At 42.7% G+C, this 20,451-nt stretch overlaps 1 protein-coding gene across 1 annotated transcript in view; it reads right to left on the bottom strand.

Annotated features, from left to right (window-relative positions):
• Positions 1-20,451, bottom strand: part of chchd3a (coiled-coil-helix-coiled-coil-helix domain containing 3a) — a 301,499-nt gene that overhangs the window by 179,616 nt on the left and 101,432 nt on the right. The window lies entirely within an intron of this gene.

Raw genomic sequence — 20,451 nt, 5'->3', positions numbered from 1 at the left:
ACTTCCCAAGTTTTATTCCATTATCAGTACTCACAAAACAAATGGCAGACATGGAACCAAGAGAAACCAGTTTCTGCTAAATGTATCAAGTGGACGATCCCACTTGGTCTTCTCCTCAGGTCAGCACCATCATAGGTTCGAGTATCCATTCTTTTTGGCACATGCCATATGGCATTATCAGCTACATGCACTGTGCATAGTGAAGGCTACAGGTTCTGACAACATCCTGGCTGGTGGTAGTGTTAAAAACCTACCCAACATCTGGCTGCACAGCCCAGCATAGCAGTGCAAAAGATCAGGCTGAGGCAATAGCTACAATTTTCAGCCACAAGTGCCAAATGGATGACCTATCCAAGCCTCTTCCAGAGGTCCCCAGCATCATAAGATTCCAGTCTTCAGTGAATTTGATTCACTCCAAATGATGTCAATGAATGGCTGAAGGCACTGGACACTTCAAAGGCTATGGGCCCGGACAACATTCGAGCAATAGTACTGAAGATATATGCTTCAGAATTTAGCGGGTCCAAACCAAGCTGTTCCAATACATCCACAACACTGACATCTACCCAGTAATATGGAAAACTGCCCAGGTACACAGTGGTTAGCACTGCTGCTTCACTGGGACCTGGATTCGATTCCTGGCTTGGGTCACTGCCGTTCTCCGTGTCCGCGTGGGTTTCCTCCCACAGTCTGAAAGACGTGCTGGGTTAAGTGCATTGAACTGAACAGGCACCAGGCTGTGGCGACTAGGGGAATTTCACAGCAACTTCATTGCAGTGTTAATGTACGGCTTACTTGTGACTAATAAATAAGCTTTAGTTACGTCAGGCCACAAAAAGCAGGGCAAATCCAACTTGGTCAATTACCACCCAAACAGTCTAATCTGGATCAGCTAATACTGATGGAAGGGGGAACCAACAGTGTAATCAAGTGGCACTTACTCAGAAACAACCCACTCACTGATGCTCAGTTTGGGTTCGAAGAGAACCACTTAACTCCTGGCCTCTCTACAGTCTTAGTTCAAACACTGTCCTCAGTGCTGTTGGGCAAGAGATAGTGGTGTTGAAGAGAAAGGATCTGAGAAAAGTATTCACACAGGATTCCACCCAGCATACCATCAAATTCATTTCTGGAATGTGCGACCAATTCATTTAAATATGAGACACCTTAATTTTTTTTGCATGACCGTAGATGTGCATTAAAAAGTCAATTTGTATGCAGCCTACACCAAAACCTTTGGGTTGCTTAGGGAGAACGTGGGTTCCAACTAGCAATCTCATATTGCGATCCATCTGTTTGAATGGTCAATACCCTTCACAGCACCTGAGAATATGAAACAGGCTGATGTTGTCTGGAAGAGACATTAAAGCAAGGTACCAGTTAATTGCTGGGGTGGATGTTGAAGATTTCATGATATTGTGCAAAGGAAATATAGTTCATTAGCCAATGCATCCTCCTACCAACAGAAGATCGATTAACTGCTCACTTCATTTGCCATGAATGGGAATTTGCTATTCCCAATTGGCTGCTACCTAATAAATAGCTGCATTTCCCAAAGTAATTCAAAGTTCTAAAACACTCAGTGGGATTAGGCTGGTTGGAGGTGGGGGGAGGAAAGAATGGTACTGGGTAAGAAGCTCTGTCAGAAAGTCAATGCAGATGAGATGGGCTGAATGGCCACCTTCTGTACTGTAGGGATTCTATAATAACCCTGATGGTGTAAGGTGCCAGATAGTGGCAACATCTCCTTGTATGTTCCTTTCTGTACATGAAACCAGTTCATTAAAAAGCGGACAAAACTGCTTCATCATTGCAAAAGTGCACCTCGGCACATTCATAATGGGAATTTCAAATCCATGCTTTTTGAATAAGAAGTCTCACAACACCAGGTTAAAGTCCTACAGGTTTCTTTGGTAGTGTGAGCTTTCGGAGCACTGTCCCTTCATCAGCCCTCCGAAAGCTCATGCTACCAAAGAAACCGGTTGGACTTTAACCTGGTGTTGAGAGACTTCTGACTATGCCCACCCCAGGCAACGCTGGCATCCCCACATTTTGAATAAATTTGAGGTGATATAGGAATATTTCAACTCTGGAAAATAGCAAGAATAGGAACTATTGCCATTGAATTCAAAAAGATTTGAAACATTGAAATGAGACAAAGTGAAGTATAAGAATGAAAAATGAAGAGAAACAAAACAACAGTCTACAAGCTCACATATGACGCAATAGACGTCCATTCAGCTCCCGACGTGGCAAATTTTGATCAATGTTAATCAGTCCTTCACATGAAGAGCTAACATAACATTGTGCAAGCAAAGACACTGGTATTAATACTAAACAGTTAGAATCTGGAGTGGACCAGAGGCCTATTTTTGCAGAATAAGTTCGAATGGCCAGAATATTCTTCCTCACCCAAATATTTCAAGGTTCTTTTTCAAACTACTGTCAAGTAATAATACCACATTAGAAAGACAATTGTCACACTGACTGAAAACAGTATAAAGCTGATAACTTCCTGAGTGGAATAGTACCCTGGCTAATATTCTTTCCACAGTGTCGATCATGGAAATAGACAAAATGATTCATTTCATTGCAGCTCGTGGGATCTTGGTTTGCACACCAAATAAAATGTTGCATTGTTTACCGAAATACCAGTAAATATATCTTAAAGAAACTTTCCGCAAAGCATTTTGAATGCTTTTGTCGTGACGCACTATAAAAATGCAAGTCTTTCAAATGCTCAAAGGACAATTCTGGTAAATTTCATTTGCCACCATTTGGTGGAACCGTAGGCAATTTGAAATTCGGCAATTGTTCAGACTGCAGAAGGGCAATTGCCATCCATTAACCCTTTCTTTAAATTTTTACCAGCGAGTTGCTCGATCTCAAATGCTCTACTTGTCCTATGTTCTTTATGTTGTGGGTTTTGATGTTGTTCCATTGCCTTAAAACGTTTGTCAGATTACTGCTTTTCTGTTAAGGTGTGATGAAATTTCCAATCTGAGAGAACTTCGCAATTACACTGGAATAACTCCTGCATCTCTTGGTTATTTTTACCAGTCGCAATGTGCCCTGTGGAAAGGTCAAGAACCACCTCACAGGTACTTGCTAAGATGGACTTTCGACTCAACCCACCACTATGTGCACACCATAGTTCCTGGTGCCTGAGATACTGAGCGATAATGGCAGTGTAGCACTCAAGCCCATCAGTGTTGGGGCTGTCCATGAAGATCCTGACATTCCAGGTCCCAAACTTCACTTCGATGAGAGATAGATGCCTATACATATTTTCTGTGGGTGTACGTCTTGACAGGGTGGCCCTTGGTCCAATGGCAAGGGGATTTGGAGACAATTTGAGGGGCCAGGTTCTGCTGTAAAACATGGGCATGATCAAAATGCAATCCACGTCATAGCTGTAGCCTCAAGTAACTGGACTTCAGTCTCCAACCCTCAGTACTATCCGGCCTATGCTCTTTCTTTCCCGCTCCATTATCTTCAACTGGAATACCACCGAAGGCGGTATCTTCAATCAGGCTACTGCCCTTCCCCCACCACTGCAGTGAATTCTGAATCACTTTTGAACAGCCATCAATAACTCAGGGTAAGTTTACAAAAATGTACAGTTTTTAAAGTAAAAAGCCATTGTAAACACAACGCCACTCTACAGCGGTCCCCTATTACTCAAGTGCTATCCCGACAGTAAGATTCCTCTCTTATTTGTATAATACTCTGCAGCAGACAGTGTCCCCTTTACTGTAGCATAACCACAGTGGATCTACTTGCCTGACATACAAAGTGGTACTTCCTTCAGAAGAGACAGGCAGAAGTCAACAGCTAGAAGCACAAGATAACCAAGTCTGTTTGATGGTCCAATTGCAATCAGAAGTTAAACTGCCTGATTGTTTTTTACAATTGGAAGGTATATACTCCACACTTCATGCATTGATGCACCCATGTCCTTGGCCACTGTATAATCCAGCCACAAGCAAGTATTTTGTTCTCTGGTGACAGAAGAAAATCTCAAAATAATGCCTCCGAAACAATTCTTAGTTATTAGCAGGCAAGTGAGGACACTCACATTGAATCTGCTCTTTCGATGCATGTACAAAATAATCAACAGGTATTAAGAATCTGGGAAGTGAAGTGTTCCCACTTGTGTCATGCAGGGGCCCCAAGTTCTCTTAACTAAAAATGGCAGTTGCGTTGAATTGCCGATCCAGGAGTCAACTAAATTAGAGTGGTGCTGAAGGAATACTATATGAATGAATCATGAATCAAATATAAACCATTAAATGGATGATTTAGCAAATTTCAATAAAGTTATCCTATTGCCATAAAACCACTGAGTGTTAGAAGACTCAGGCACATTCATTAAGTCCAAATGATTTGAAGCTTTCCTCAGTCTGTGGACCTTCCCTCACCATTCCATGCTGGAAAGAACATAATTTACAAACTCTAATCACCTCATCAGATATAACATTAAACAGGGGTTGAGTACTTGAAGACTAGGCAGAATATATATTTTGACAAAGACTGAAACAGAAACTTCTTTTAATCTTTCTACTTGTTGACAGACATGCTCCATTTTTCCAGCATTTTAGTATTTTGATGCCCACCACCAATTGATATTTTCACCCATAATTCGGTCAACACTGATCAGCCCCAAATCATACAATCCCGACAGTGCAGAAGGAGGTCATTCGCCCATCAAGTCTGCACCAACCACAATCCCACCCAGGTCCTGTCCCCATAACTCCATGTATTTACCTTGCTAATCCCCCTGACACTAGGGCCAATTTAGCATGCCCAATCCACCTAGCCTGCGCATCTTTAGACTGTGGGAGGAAACCAGAGCACATGGAGGAAACCCATGCAGACACAGGGAGAACGTGCAAACTCCACACAGACAATCACCCGGGGCCAGAATTGAACCCGGGTCCTTGGCACTGTGAGGCGAGGCAGCAGTGCTAGCTACTGTGCCGCCCCGGCACTTGAAATACTTCAAGTTTGCATTAACCCAAACTATTTTGCTACCCTAAACTCCTTACTACTCCAAAAACCTTTTGTGTTGTATCACTAAATGGGATACAAATCTTTAGTGACTAGGTGGTCTTTTATTCTAATCTGAAGGCACTAACCTGACGATATAGGTTATACACTTTGGAGGAAATAATAACAAATGGGATTACTATCTCAATGGAAACAAATTAAAACATGCTACCGTGCAAAGGGACCTGGGGGTCCTTGTGCATGAGACGCAAAAGCCCAGTCTGCAGGTACAACAGGTGATCAAGAAGGCAAATGGGATGTTGGCCTATATTGCGAAGGGGATAGAATATAAAAGCAGGGATGTCTTGATGCACCTGTACAGGGCATTGGTGAGGCCGCAGCTGGAATACTGTGTGCAGTATTGGTCCCCTTATATGAGGAAGGATATATTGGCATTGGAGGGAGTGCAGAGAAGGTTCACCAGGTTGATACCGGAGATGAGGGGTTTGGATTATGAGGAGAGGCTGAGGAGATTGGGTTTGTACTCGTTGGAGTTTAGAAGGATGAGGGGGGATCTTATGGAGACTTATAAGATAATGCGGGGGCTGGATAGGGTGGAGGCGGAGAGATTCTTTCCACTTAGTAAGGAAGTTAAAACTAGAGGACACAGCCTCAAAATAAAGGGGGGTCGGTTTAAGACAGAGTTGAGGAGGAACTTCTTCTCCCAGAGGGTGGTGAATCTCTGGAATTCTCTGCCCACTGAGGTGGTGGAGGCTACCTCGCTGAATATGTTTAAAGCGCGGATGGATGGATTCCTGATCGGTAAGGGAATTAAGGGTTATGGGGATCAGGCGGGTAAGTGGTACTGATCCACGTCAGATCAGCCATGATCTTATTGAATGGCGGGGCAGGCTCGAGGGGCTAGATGGCCTACTCCTGCTCCTATTTCTTATGTTCTTATGTTCTTATGATACACACCACCACCACTTATCCATGTTCTGGATAGTGAACAATTGTGGCATGTTCGGAAACATTTATCTATACAAGAAAAATAAATGTGCTCCAAGATCAATGTGTTTAAATTTATGAGTCATTGATAATAATTCAATGATAATCTTCCCTCTAGAGCCTCCAGTACTTTTCCTGTGCAGCACCAAGAAGTTTAACTCATTCACATGATGCCATCCCGTGATCTACACAAACAGATTTCTAATGGAGAATTACTGACTGCAACTCCCTTAACCCATGACATTCAATCTCGAGACACATTTACATTCAAGGAGCCTCACTGATGGCAGACACTGTGCTCCCCCCCGCCCCCCCCAAGAAAAAAGAAGCCAATGGCACCTCAGAGGCCCTCTTTGAAAAAGCACCACTTGAAACTAACAGGCTTCTTTGGATTTGTAGCCAAAGTAGTCTCCTCTAGCTGAGGAAAATGCCATTGGGCCTCATGGTTGTATCAGTTCTCAGGCCCGGATCACAAGGATTCCAAAAGTAGGGAACCTAGTTTCTTACAAGCCGGGGTGGAAATGGATGCAAAACTGGATACTGGGTTTACCACGCTCTTGGCCTGTTCCTGGTCTTTCCACCACATCCTATCACAGTTGCAAAGGGATGAGTACAGAAGACACCTCCCGTACTCCTGTCAAGTAATTTTGATCCCATTGTTATTTTACGATTGGTGAAGTCACTTAAAAGATCATAAATTAACACAGCTGTGCATTAGCCAGAGTGTCTCAGATATCATTTGATATCCTGCCCTAAACCTGCTAGTAAATGTTACGCGAGTACAAACGTAGTTCGTGGAGAACTCCACAGTATGAAGCTACATAGTTCTGATTTGCTGTCTTTAATATGGATAGAGGACGAGAGACAGTATTGCTCAAGAATGGTCTACTTGAACGGAGCAGGATTGTTCCCATTCAGAGATTTCTGCACAAAGCTTCCAACAAGTGTAAACAGAATAAGAATGTTTCTCATTCATTGCACCCGATCATATCCCTTTCTAACATTCAGCATAGTGTGATTCAGCAGACACAAACCTCAGCATTTTATGCCTGAATGGACCAGTTTTCATAGGTGTGTGTGTCATATCCATTCTGCCGAAGAAGTTGAAGCAAAAGAACACAACCCAACATTCATCCCTGAAGGGCAGCTATTTTTAACTTCCAAATGAACAAGGGCAATGTTATCATACATATACCAGTGAACTGTCAGCACCTTTCCACCAGGTGACTGGTTGACTCTGTGGGAGGATTCTTGCCTTTGCAGAAAGTTGTGGAATTCAACCTGTATTTCAAGAAAAATAGCACATAATTTACACTGGTACCTCAATTCAGTGTTGACGGAGTGCTACACTGTTAGTGGTGTGTTTTCTTTCTTCATATATAGATAATAAACCAAGGCCCTGTCCATTTAAATAGATGTTAAAGGTCCCAAGGCACGAGGCAAGAACAGGAGTCCTTCTGGTGGTATGGACAACATTGATCCATCAACATACAGATTATCTGGCCACCTACCCTACTCCTGTTTATGGGACCTTGGAGTAAATTCACTGCAGCATTTTCTGCATTACAACCGTGACTACTCTTATTTAATTTTTCGTAAATTGCCGTGTAGATGTCCTGAGGATGTAAAATATGCTATCAGGGTGACGAACTGTCCGGATTTTACAGGATGGGTTAAGGGTGAAAGGAGAAAAGTTTAAAGGGAATATTAGGAGGGGCTTCTTCACGCAGAGAGTGGTGGGAGTGTGGAATGAGCTGCCGGATAAAGTGGAAAATGCGAGGTCACTTTTAACATTTAAGAAAAACTTGGACAGGTTCATGGATGAGAGGGGTGTGGAGGGATATGGTCCAAGTGCAGGTCAGTGGGACGAGGCAAAAAATGGTTCGGCACAGACAAGAAGGGCCAAAAGGCCTGTTTCTGAGCTGTAACTTTCTATGGTTCTATGGATTGTTCCGTATTTGGGTTGTTACTCCCATGTCTTGGGTTGTTTGATGTTGGCACTCCACCTTTCCCATATAAAAGATGTTCGGTGGCACCTGCGCAAACTCACTGCACTCTAATTTTCAATCTGCTCCCCAGGGGCTTGAAATGCACTGGCAGCCCTCGCCCCTGTGCCTCCCACAAACCTGGCCAAACCTCACCACCTTGAGGTTCTGCGCTGATGAGATTTTTGCTGCGAGTTCGTCACCCTGGACACGATCAATTTAAGTTCTTTCTTGAGCTCTAAATATTGTGCATCAATTATTCCACTGTTATCTCAGCAACTCTAAGGAATGCTTATATCAAGAACATAACTGTTGTAACACATTGAAGTGTGCTCTGTGATGCAGCTGTCAAATACATTATGTAATATTCATGGATGTTAATACTTTTGAATCCTATTTTAATATTTAATTGGCAATTGAGTGTCTCTCAGCAGTAATGTCCAGGGTTTGTGTTCTGTTCTCAAATCATAGGATAAATTAGAGCCTGTTGTATCAAGGATAAAATCAATATTTCTTTACAGATAAATAAACCTTTGTTTGTTTTTATTTTTGGTGGCTCCAATCTGCAGATACTTCAGCCAGTTTACCAATACTGCAAATGCTCGCTGCGCTGGTTGTTTAAAGGTCCCACAGCACCCTCCATGTCCTAAACAACAATCCTCTCGAGAAACATTGCTGTTCCAAAGTTAATTGATCAATTATCTCCTGTCTGTGGGGATTTGCTGTATATAAAATGACTGCAGTTCCAACATAAGTCACCGCACTTCTAAAGTACCTCACTGCATCAAAGCACCTTTTTTAATAAAAACATACAGCGACAAACTTTTAGAGTTATCTCTGATAACACAATTACCTCATCAGGTTACATTATTAACTGTATTGGCACTGTTCCCCACTCTTTGTTTCAGCATGAAAGCTTCAGCAACTTGTATCCAATTTTTACCCCCCCCCCTCTTTATATGGTTCACCTTGAACTCCTTCCTTGATTCTCTATCTCCATTTCTAGAGACAGACAAGAAACCCATCAACTCCCAGTTACCTTTGATTAAATCTCCTTCGACCTCACTTTCTGCGTTTCTGTCACAGCTGCTCTGACCAAGGCAACTTGACTGCTTTTGATGCGTCTTCCTTTTTCCTCAACCCAGCGACAGTGAAGGAACAGATATATTTCCAAGTCAGGATCAAAGTTCCCTCCCATTTTATTTGCTGCACACCCACCCAGTAATTTAAAGGTGCAGGTTCTTTGGATTTCATTGTTTGACTGCGCACATGAAGCAACTTAAAAGGGGTGACTTGTGCTCAGTCTGTGTAGCGTAAAGGACCAGATCAGAAACTCCAAGATATTTTATGAAGCTAGCCGAGACCCTAACTTTTACATTTGATTTTGGCATGAGGGTGAGCACAAGATGTTTCATTCCAGGTATGGTTCAAGTGACCCACTAGGAAGCTTTTAATCAAAACAAAATTTATTTACGAACAGTTAGAATATAACAAGAATTAGCATAACTTTTACCAATTAAAAGGTTTAAACATGATAAAGTATAATTCTCAACAGCTAGCTATCTCTATTGTTCCAATTTAGCACTATCGCCCACAGAAATAAATCCCTTCTTTAGAACCAGTTAGCACAGAAACCAAAGATGCTTACGTCGGTACTAGATTTAGAGCCTTTTGACACTTCTGGAGAGTGATCCAGCCAGATATATGTCTTCTCATTCTCATGCAGCAACTTCCTGAGAAAGCCCCACTCTTAAAGAGTAGAATCTCAAAGAAAAGGCTTATTTCTTGGCAGATTCCAGTCTCCATTTCAAATAGAGCAAGACATACAACAAAAGCAACCTCTCTCTAAAGAGCCCAGAAGCAGACTGCCTCGAGTTGTGAAAGCTTAGCTGTACCCAGTCATATGACCTTACCTCTCAATCAGCCTAATCAAGCCTCACTCTGCAATATCCCAGGGGAAGACACAAAACAACAGAACCCTGCATCAATTCAGATCACAATAAACACTGCATCAATTATGGCGCTGCAGTAACAATACAGTGCCGCTAGATCCAGACAGAAAGGCTCTGATAAAATGGAAGGACTAGTAAACATATTCAGCACAGAAACATGACTAATTAAAATTTCCTAAAGGCACAATATTGTCACAGTAGAGAATTATGGGCTGCTGCACAGCTTTCAGGGAACTTTGGTCAGGATGATACGTAACTTGAAGGTGGTGGCTTTCCTATATGCTTGCTGCCCATGGTCAGGAGTTCCCTAACTGGGGTCTGCAAAAGCTCTCCAGGGGGTGCATGAAACTGGTGGCCACCATGTTACATGCAAATGCCAGTATGAACACGCAAAGTTTAAAAATAATTATTAGAAAAAATAAATAGGCCTATCAGAGCAAGGCCTCTTGGAGCTAATTGACCCATTTGACTTCTTTGATGTCGCTGTTGCTGGGCAGAAAAGTCCATGGCCACTAGTGGAGATCATCCGAAAGAGAAGAAGTGTGATTGGGCATTGGAGCAGGCGGGCGGACCTCACACCAAGTGGGCCAGCCCCACACTGAGCAGGCCTCAGACAAGTGTTTGAGATATAAATCTGAGAGATGGAGAGGGGTAATTGTGTGAGAGAGAGGAGGTTGAGTGTGAGAGAGGCGAGTGCTAGAGAGATGTGCATCTATATGTGTGCGCGCGCGTGCGCACCCAGATACTTTTTAAAGGAGAGCTTTTTAATTGTTACCAGGTTAGCAACTTCTAAAGTGGGGACTATTCCCAGGGTTAATGTTAAGGGGCCATGGGAGGTTGGCTTGGCCAGGGGTTAATGTGAGGGGGCCACATGGCTGGCACATGTATTTGCGACTGTGTATTTCTTCCTAATTCCTAATATGTGTATAGGCACAGCTAGAAAAGACTCCTTTATCTTTGATTTCTGTATCCACACCTGCTTTGTGGCAAAAAGGGGACAGCATCATTAAGATAATATTTGGGGTTCCCCCAAGCTCGAGAGGTTGGGAGGGGTTCCGTGCCTCCAAAGGCATGGGAAACCCTGTTCTAGGTGGTAGAGGTCATGGGGGTTTGTAAAGTGCTGCTGGAGCATCCTTGGCAAATTCCTGCACTGTATCCTGGAGATATTACCTCTATCTAATTGTGCACCAGTGACAGAGTTGGAATGTTTATGGTGGTGAATAGGGTAGGCTGCTTTGTCTTAGATCATGTTGAGTTTTTCTTGATGGAGGACAGGTTTTGGGAAGTCAAGACACAAGTTAATCAATACAGAATACCCAGTCTCTGACCTGCTCTAGTAGCCACTGCATTGATATGGCTGGTCCAGTTAAGTTTCTGGTCAATGGTAATCACCAGGATTTCACTGGTGGGGGATTCAGTGGTGGCAATGCTGTTTGTTGAATGTCATGGGGAGATGGTTAGATTTTCTCTAGCTGGAGATGTTCATTGCCTGGCACTTGAATCGCATGAAGGTTATTTTTGTTTCTTGACTTGCCACATTACCACCCCCATATGCCTTGTACCATCACTCCTTTTATCATTTCATCTCCCCTGTGACAGACTTAATTGTTAATTCTTTCCTCCCATTCTCCCTGGTTAAAACCTGTTTCACCTCTGTTTCCATTGAGTCACTGAAGTAAAATATTAAGCCTATTACTTTCTCCCTCAATGTTGCCCGACTTAAAGTTTATTTATTAGTCACAAGTAAGGCTTACATTAACACTGCAATGAAGTGACTGTGAAATTCCCCTAGTCGCCACACTCCGGCGCCTGTTCAGGTCAATGCACCTAACCAGCGCATCTTTCAGACTGTGGGAGGAAACCGGAGCACCCGGAGGAAACCCACACAGACACGGGGAGAACATGCAGACTCCGCACAGATAGTGACCCAAGCCAGGAATCAAACCCAGGTCCCTGGCACTGTGAGGCAGCAGTGCTAACCACTGTGCCACCCCATTACTGAATATTTCCAATGTGTTGTTTCTATTAACGCTTTGAGTGTCATTTTAACCCAACATATTCTGACTGACATTTATTTATCATGAATTAAATCTTCATTATCCCTCAATAAATACACAAACAACATCACAATTGAAATCTGTTCCAAGGGGATACCATACTGCCGTTCAATGTGAAAAACAAGGGCCATCAGTAGCCCCGCAACAGCCAGAACTGGCTTAAGCCACATGCTGAGCTGAGTTTCAGAAACAGCCGCAAAAAGTAGGACTCATAATATTACATTGCTGTGTCAGAAAATTTAGCAAAGAATGTTCCACTCAACTCTACTTTGCCAGCGATTGTGTGAAAGGTTAATTTGATGCACAAGGCAGGCAGGAAGACAGAGGTGTGTTAGTGTCATGGTTCCATTCCTGAATGAGTCATCCAGAGGCTTGGGCAAATGATTCTGAGACCCGAGTTGAAATCCTACCACAACAGCTGAGTAGAATCATAGAATCCCGACAGTGCAGGAGGCCGCCATTCTGCCCATCGAGTCTGCACCGACCACAGTCCCATCCAGGCCCTATTCCCGTAACCCTACCCTGCTAATCCTCCGAGGACACTAAGGTGAATTTGGCACGGGCAATCAACCTAACCCGCACAGCTTAGGACTGTGGGAGGAAACTGGAGCACCCGGAGGAAACCCACGCAGACACGGGGAGAACGTGCAAATTCCACACAGTGACCTGAGATCGGAATTGAACCCGGGTCCCCGGCGCTGTGAGGTAGCAGCGCTAACCACTATGTCACCTAATTTAAATTTAGTCAAGAAATAAACCTGCAATAGAAAACTATTATAAGTAATGGTGGCCATGAAATGATCGGATTGTCATTCATGTCCTTCCGAGAAGCAAATCCTCCCTGCCTATCCTGCCTGGCCTACATGTGACACCAGAGCAAAACCAATGCGATTGACCCTTTGTTGTCCTCAATGTTACAGCAAGTCACTGTCTGCGACCGGCAATAAATGCTGGCCTCATCAGTGACATCAAATTCAAAGAATGAATAAAAGCTCTAACTTCTCCCCTGATGATGTGCAGGGTGATCGACTAATCTAATGCTTTACAAAAGCTACGCTTTGTGGTGCCATTTTATTCCATTTTCTTGGAGGCAGGTATCCAAAAAGCCGGTTCTAGGTTTTTATACTGTACTGTTAAATCTGGCTCCCTTATGCTTGTGCAGACTCAACAACGAAAGAAGCATCCTTATCAGTTAACTGCTGGATTTAGCAATGCAAATAGTCAGAGCTGGTTCATGGGTGCCAGTCTTGGGAATCCAATCTAGAGGAGCATTAATATAAAAGCAGTTAATGAGTTGAATAAAAGGGTCAGGGGTTAAATATATTAGACAGGAAGACACAGCATCATGGGAATTTCATGCACTGCCTATTATATGTCATAATTTTGATCCAAATTAAAATGGCCTTTTGCAAATAAAACAATATTTAACTGACAGTGAAAAAATCTTGATTTTTAACAAATATTTAAAAAAATCCCAAGAATGAGTCCAGGCCTATATTCTCATTTCAGAGCAATGACAGTATAAAACTACTCCTCATAAATTAGGTCAGTGTCTTCTTATTCAATTTCATAGGTCCATTATTCCTGAAATAATTGCTGATTATGGAAGCTAAGTTAGTCTGTGACTGCTTTTCCTTATCGAATAATGACAAAAAACATTACAATATTTATCAAAAGGCCCAAAATTCCTCACACAGCCAACATTACCGATTTACTGGTCATTCAACTAATTTTAAAGTTTATTTATTAGTCACAAGGCTTCCATTAACACTGCAATGAAGTTACTGTGAAATTCCCCGAATCACCACACTCCGGCACCTGTTCGGGTCAATACACCTAACCAGCACGTCTTTCGGACTGTGGGAGGAAACCCGAGCACCCAGAGGAAACCCACGCAGACACATGGAGAACGTGCAAACTCCACACAGACAGTGACCTGAGCCGGGAATCAAACCCGGGTCCTTGGCGCTGAGGGGCAGCAGTGCTCACCACTGTGCCAACGTGTCGCCCAATTTGATGTTTTTTGTCCCTTGATGTACACAATTGTCTGCTGCATTTATCTTTATAACAATTAGGACTACAGTTTACAAAAAAAAGTTTTCTTTCAGTCCTTCAGAGAACTTAATGGGAAATATTGATAACAGTGATCTGTCCAATTAGAGCCAAAACAACATGAAGAAATTGGAGCAGCAGAATCCCCCATCATCAACAATGTGTGCCCAATTCCTGCTGTAATCTCAACTGTTTGATCGTACAGCTGAAACTCCGGTGAAGTTCATGAGTTCATGCGCACAAGCAAAAACCTTAATTTTCTTGTTGCGAAAGTTTCAGAATTTTTTGCCACTTGGTGGGATGATTTGTCTGCCAAAAGCAGGACAAATCCAACTGAGCCAATTACCGCCCCCACAATCTACTCACGGAGTCCTCAGTGAAGCGATGGAAGAGATTGTCGACAGTGCTATCAAGCCCATTTACTTGCTGATAGCCTGTTCATTGATACTCAGGTTGTTTTCCACCAGGGTCGCTCTGCCCCTTGGTCCAAACTCAAAAATTGAGGCGAGTGTGACTGCCCTTGACATCAGCATTTGGTTGAGGGTGACATCAAGGAGCCTGAGCAAACCAGAGTCAATGGGAATCAGAGGAAAACGCTCAGTGACTGGAGTCACACATAGCACAAAAGGAGATGGTTGTTGTTATTGGAGGTCACTCATTTCAATTCCAGGATATCGCTGCAGGAGTTCTTCAGGGTAGTGTCCTAGGCCCAACTGGCTTCAGTTGCTTCATAACTGACCTTTGTTCCATCACATCAGAATCAGGATTTTCACTGATTACACAACATTTCGCACCATTTGCAGCTCCTCAGATACCTAAGCAGTCCGTGCCCATATGCAATAGGCTTGGGCTAAGTGGCAAGTACCATTTGTGCCACTCAAGTGCCAAGCAATGACTATCTCCACCAAGAGAGAATCCTACCATCTTCCCTTGACATTCAATGACATGACCATCACTGAATACCCCTCTATCAACATCCTAAGGATTAGCATTAACTGAAGTGCACCAGTCATATGTGGCTGGTACAAGAACAGGTGAGAGGCTGAGAATTATAAATTCATTCAACTCGAAAGCCTATCTACCATCTCCAAGAAACAAGTCAGGAGTACACTGGAATACTCTCCACCTACCTCGATTAATACAGCTCCAACAACACTCAAGAAGCTCAACACCATCCAGGATAAACAGCCTGCTTGATCAGCCCCACATTCACTACCTTAAATATTAACTCCCTGCACCACTGACGCAGTGTGTATCTGACCAGCAGTGTGCATCATCGACATGATGCATTGCAGAAACTCACCAGGATCCCCAAAACCACCTCCCTGCAATCAGAGCAACCTAGAAGCACAAGAGCAGTAGATGCACTGGAACGCCACAGGCAAGTTGCCCTCCTTACCATCTGACTTGGAACTATCGCCGTTCCTTCACTGTTGTTGGGTCAAAATCCTGGAACTCACTTCCAAACAGCATTGTGCGCATAACTACACCACATGGTCTGCAAGCAACTCAAGAAGGCAGCTTATCATCACTTTTTCCAGGGCTATTAGAGTTGGGTAATAAATGCTAGCCTAGCCAACGACACCTACAACCCAAGAATAATTTTTTAAAAAGGAATTCATCCTCCTCCAGGATAACAAATATTTGCCCACTTCACTGAGTATCAGAACGAAATCCATTTCCCATAACTGCCCTGCAATAATCGCAAATAAAGCCGATTCTATGATATTGAAGGCTGCACTTATCCAACCAGTCAAGTGTTGGTGAACCCAATTTCTGTTCACACAATTGCTGAAGTTTTGAGTAAATCCTGGGTCGGGCTGACCTCGACGCGATATCAAAGCAAGAATCCCTCTTCCAGGGATTATCATTCAGCTTTAATATGGCCAGGTCTTTGTTTGCAACCTGAGAATCAGTATGAAATTAAACAACTTCGCTTTGCATTGAGATTTTGTCATACAATCCAAGATAAACACATTTTCTTCACCTGTGGAATAAAACGTATCCAAGTTCTAAACTATTCAGGGACTATGAACTGGGTTTACTCTTTTCAGGTAATACAATGGGATTTCTGGTAAATACATCCATATATTTTTTTAAAAATCAATGAATATTAATATCTCAAAGCAAGGTTTAAAAAAGATCAGGTCATATTGATTTGAAAATCTCATTTTTACAAGTGTCCCCTGAGGGAGTTTCCTTCTTAATGATACTCATTTATCCCAATTTTCCTCCTTTCGATTCAAATATATTGAACATTTGTATGCATGAATAAGAACCTTGAGCTATGTATTGCTACTATTAACCACGTATTTTCATTTCAACATATAAATCACTTACAACAATTCTACCATATGACAGTTCCTCCATACTTACTTTAGTTTTAAGTGTTTGCAACACAGCCTTAATTCTATTAGTCTTGATTGTTGTTCAGTCCAACACAGCAGTGAGTTTAGTGCGATGCCTCTGTAGCATACGGCATTTAAGAAACTGAGCCAGAGTGCAAGTGTGTGGTAATACACGAACACAACTCTCCCAGCCAAAGCAGCTCCAAAGCTGCATTGGTGGCACAAAACAGCTTGAAATGCTTACTCAATTTTGTTTTAATAATATCAAACCAATTTTTGATTGGGATTTTGCATGCGGCCAATGGTAGAATTGGGACATTGACAGAATCAAATTTGTTTATGACAAGATGTTTGGTGTGGTTTGCATGAAACAGAGCCAAATTCTTATTTCCTCAGAATGCAGCTCCAGCTGAAGGGAAAGAGGCAGGCAATCTCCCCTTGGGTCAATGCATTCAAAAGTAGGAACCATGGAAAAATGTGCACTGATCTGACCGGTCATTTGAACTCTTCTCTCCAAGACTCTCACCTCCCATATCTTGACTTAACCTGGGAACCCATAATTGGGGAAGAACTGTTCTGACCAGTGCTTCCAGTATACTGGCTCAAAAAAAAACAATTACTTTGCTCGGAACACTGAACACTCACAGAGTTACCACAAACTCACACATAGCTGATTAGTTGAACTTTCCTAATGTTATGCACAAAATTCAATTGCTCCAAGGACAGAGAAATTGCAGATGGTGACTTTTTTAAACCACTTAAAAACACGGGGGCAGGAAGGGGGTGGAGGGAGAAACACCATTATAAAATGGAAGAAAATTCTTAATACCACAAACAATGGCAATCTTCAGGAGTTCGAGAGTGAACAAAGCTCCAAGATGTGGCAATTTCCATCCAAACATGCTGGTGCAGTTGAATGAAGAGAATGGCAATTCCCTCACCAATAGCTTACAAAACTCATCACAATTGGGGCACATCAAATGGACTGCAAAACAGTGAAATGAATAACGGTTAAAAACAGAAATGACATGAGCCCTCAAATAACAGACCTGTGAACGTTCCTTCAATGTGGGTTAGGTTGATTGGCTATACTAAATTGACCTAGTATCAGGAAATGAGTAGGGTAAATATGTGGGGTTACAGGAATAAGGCCTGGGTGGGATTGTGGTCGGTGCAGACTTGATGGGCCCAATGGCCTCCTTCTGCACTGTAGAGATTCTATGATTCTACATAAAGAAACTTTTGAGATTTTGACGGGGATGGGTAATCCAAGGAATCATATCCCAGGACACGCTCTTAGGGGAGAGGGTACACAAAAGATTTACCAGGATGTTGCCTAGCATGGAGGACATTAGCTACAAGGAGAGATTGGAGAAACTTGGTTTGTTCTCACTGGAACGACGGAGGTTGAGGGGAAACCTGATAGAAGCCGACAAGATTATGAGAGGCATGGACAGAATGGATAGTCAGAAGCTTTTTCCCCAGGGTGGAAGCGTCAATTACTAGGGGGCACAGGTTTAAGGTGCGAGAGACAAGGTTTAAAGGGGATGTACAAGGCAGATTTTTTTTTTTAGACAGAGGGTGATAGGTGCCTAGAGCTCGCTGCCAGGGGAGGTAGTGGAATCAGATACGATAGTTATTTTTAAGGGGCGTCTTGACAAATACATGAATAGGATGGGAATAGAGGGATATGGTCCCCGGAAGGGTAGGGGACTTGAGTTAAGTCGGACAGCATGGTCGGTGCAGGCTTGGAGGGCCTAAGGGCCTGTTCTTGTGCTGTAATTTTCTTTGTTCTTTGAGATTCGCAGCAGGGTTTGAAATAGGCAGGTGTGACTCAGCAGTTTGCTGGATTTTGTTAAGTGACTTCATTTCACTAACATACGGTATTCAGAACTGCTCAGAGCTAAGCAAGATTAATGGCAGAGAATATGAAACTTTAGTTTTCAACCATTATTAAAGCAATAAGTATCAATTTGTCAAGCATATGAAGGCCTGATTTAATCAGCCCTCATCCTGGATTATGGCCGTTAAGAAAGTACACATTGAAGAGAACATAATTAAGGTAATCGTAGTCCCCTTGAGAGCAGAATGGTCTGCTGGCGTTCAGGGATTGGTGGTTGAGGGGGTGTGAGGGTTGGATTGGATAAGGTTGGACCTTAATACCACCATCTTGCCAGAAACGAGGTGAGGAAGTTTTTTTAAAATTCATTTGAGGGATGTGGCCATTGTTGGCTAGGCCAGCAAGTTTTGCCTATTCCTGATTGCCCTCAATAAGGTGGTGGTGAGCTGCCTTCTTGAACTGCTGCAGTTCATGTAGTGTAAGTGCATCCACAGTGCTGTTAGGGAGGGAGTTCCAGGATTTTAACCCAGTGACAGTGAAGGAGCAGCGATATATTTCCAAGACAGGATGATTAATGATTTAGATGAATGACCACCTTCCAGGTGGTGGTGTTCCCATGCGTCTGCTGTCCTTACCCTTATAGATGTTAGTGGTCGTGGGTTTGGAAGGTGCTGTTTAAGGAATTTTGCTGAGTATTTTGGGGATGGTACACTGCTGCCACTGTGTGTTCATGGTGGAGGGAGTGAATGTTTATGGATGGGGTACCAATCAATTGGGCTGCTTTGTCCTGGATAGCGTCAAGCTTCTTTTGGGTCTTTTTCCAGTCGGCAAGATGTAACTAGTGGGGTGCCACAGGGTTCAGTCCTCGAGTGCCAACTATTTACAATCTATGTTGGCATGGGCACTGGGACAGAAGGTACAATAGCCAAATTTGCAGATGACATAAAGTAAGTGGGATAAGAAGTTGCAATGAGGAAATGAGAAATTTACTAATGGACATAGATAGGTTAGGTGAGTGGGCCAGAATGTGGCAGATGGAGTTCAACATAGCTAAGTTATCCATTTTGGTCGGAAAAATGGAAAGGCAACTTATTATCTGAATGGAGAGAGACTTAAGGGTGCTTCAGTGCAGAGGGATCTGGGCATCCTTGTGTACGAGTTGCAGAAAACTGCAAGTAATAAGAAAAGCAAATGGAATTTTGCCATTTTTTATAGCTAAAAGAATAGAGTATAAAATAAGGAAGTGTTGCTGCAACGATACAAGCCATTGATGAGATTGCAACTCGGCTTCTCTCGGTCTGACACGCAGATCTAACGTTGAGCACAAAGCTGTCCTGCACATCAGCGCACAGTACAGTTTTGGTCCCCTTATTTGCGGAAGGATGAGGTGGCATTGGAGGCAGTTCAGAGGAGGTTCATGAGAATGATTCCAGAGTTGATGGATTTGTCTTATGAAGAGAGATTGCGTAAGTGTCGGCCTTTACTCTCCAGAATTTAGAAGAATGAGAGGAGATCTAATTGTGGGGCAATCTAGAACAAGAGGTCACAGTTTTAGGATAAGGGGCAGCAGATTTAAAACAGAAATGAGGAGAAATTACTTCTCTCAAATGGTCAGGAATCTGTGGAATTCAGTATTCCAGAGTGCTGTGGATGCCGAGTAATTACAAAGAAACGGACAGATTTTTAATTAGTAGTGGGTTGCAGAGTTGTGGAGAAAGGGCAGAAAAGTGAAGTTGAGGCCAAAAAGTGGGCAAAAAGAAATGGAGAATAAAATAAAAATAGAAAGAAAGTGATATATTTTTCGGAACTGGGTGATGACTATGATGTTCTGAGAAATTCTCTTGTGCTAATTTATGTAAATAGCTGTACTTATGAATATCAGAAGGACTACATATTTGCTGTGCAGACAATCACACTTAATTTCACATGAAGCTAATCTATTTGACTCCATCATATTAGTCTCTGAAACATCTTGACAAGAAACAGAAAGCTTTAAAGCTTCAACAGATAAAAAACAGTTTATAAACCTGGAATAATTTCTTCCAATAATTATCAACATGGTGCTTCCCTCCCCCTTCCATTTTTTTTAACCCTGCTCTCTGGTGTATGAAGTCAGAAACTAATTTGCAGTTTTCATCAACACTGATTGCCACCGTCATCCGTCATCTTTCTGAAGTTTTTCATTAAGAATACCAGGCAGGAACACTGCGCATCATGTCT

The sequence above is a fragment of the Mustelus asterias genome, chromosome 19 (genome assembly GCF_964213995.1).
Source record: "Mustelus asterias chromosome 19, sMusAst1.hap1.1, whole genome shotgun sequence".
Taxonomy (NCBI): Eukaryota; Metazoa; Chordata; class Chondrichthyes; order Carcharhiniformes; family Triakidae; genus Mustelus; species Mustelus asterias.
This window is presented reverse-complemented; position numbering and strand designations above follow the sequence as displayed.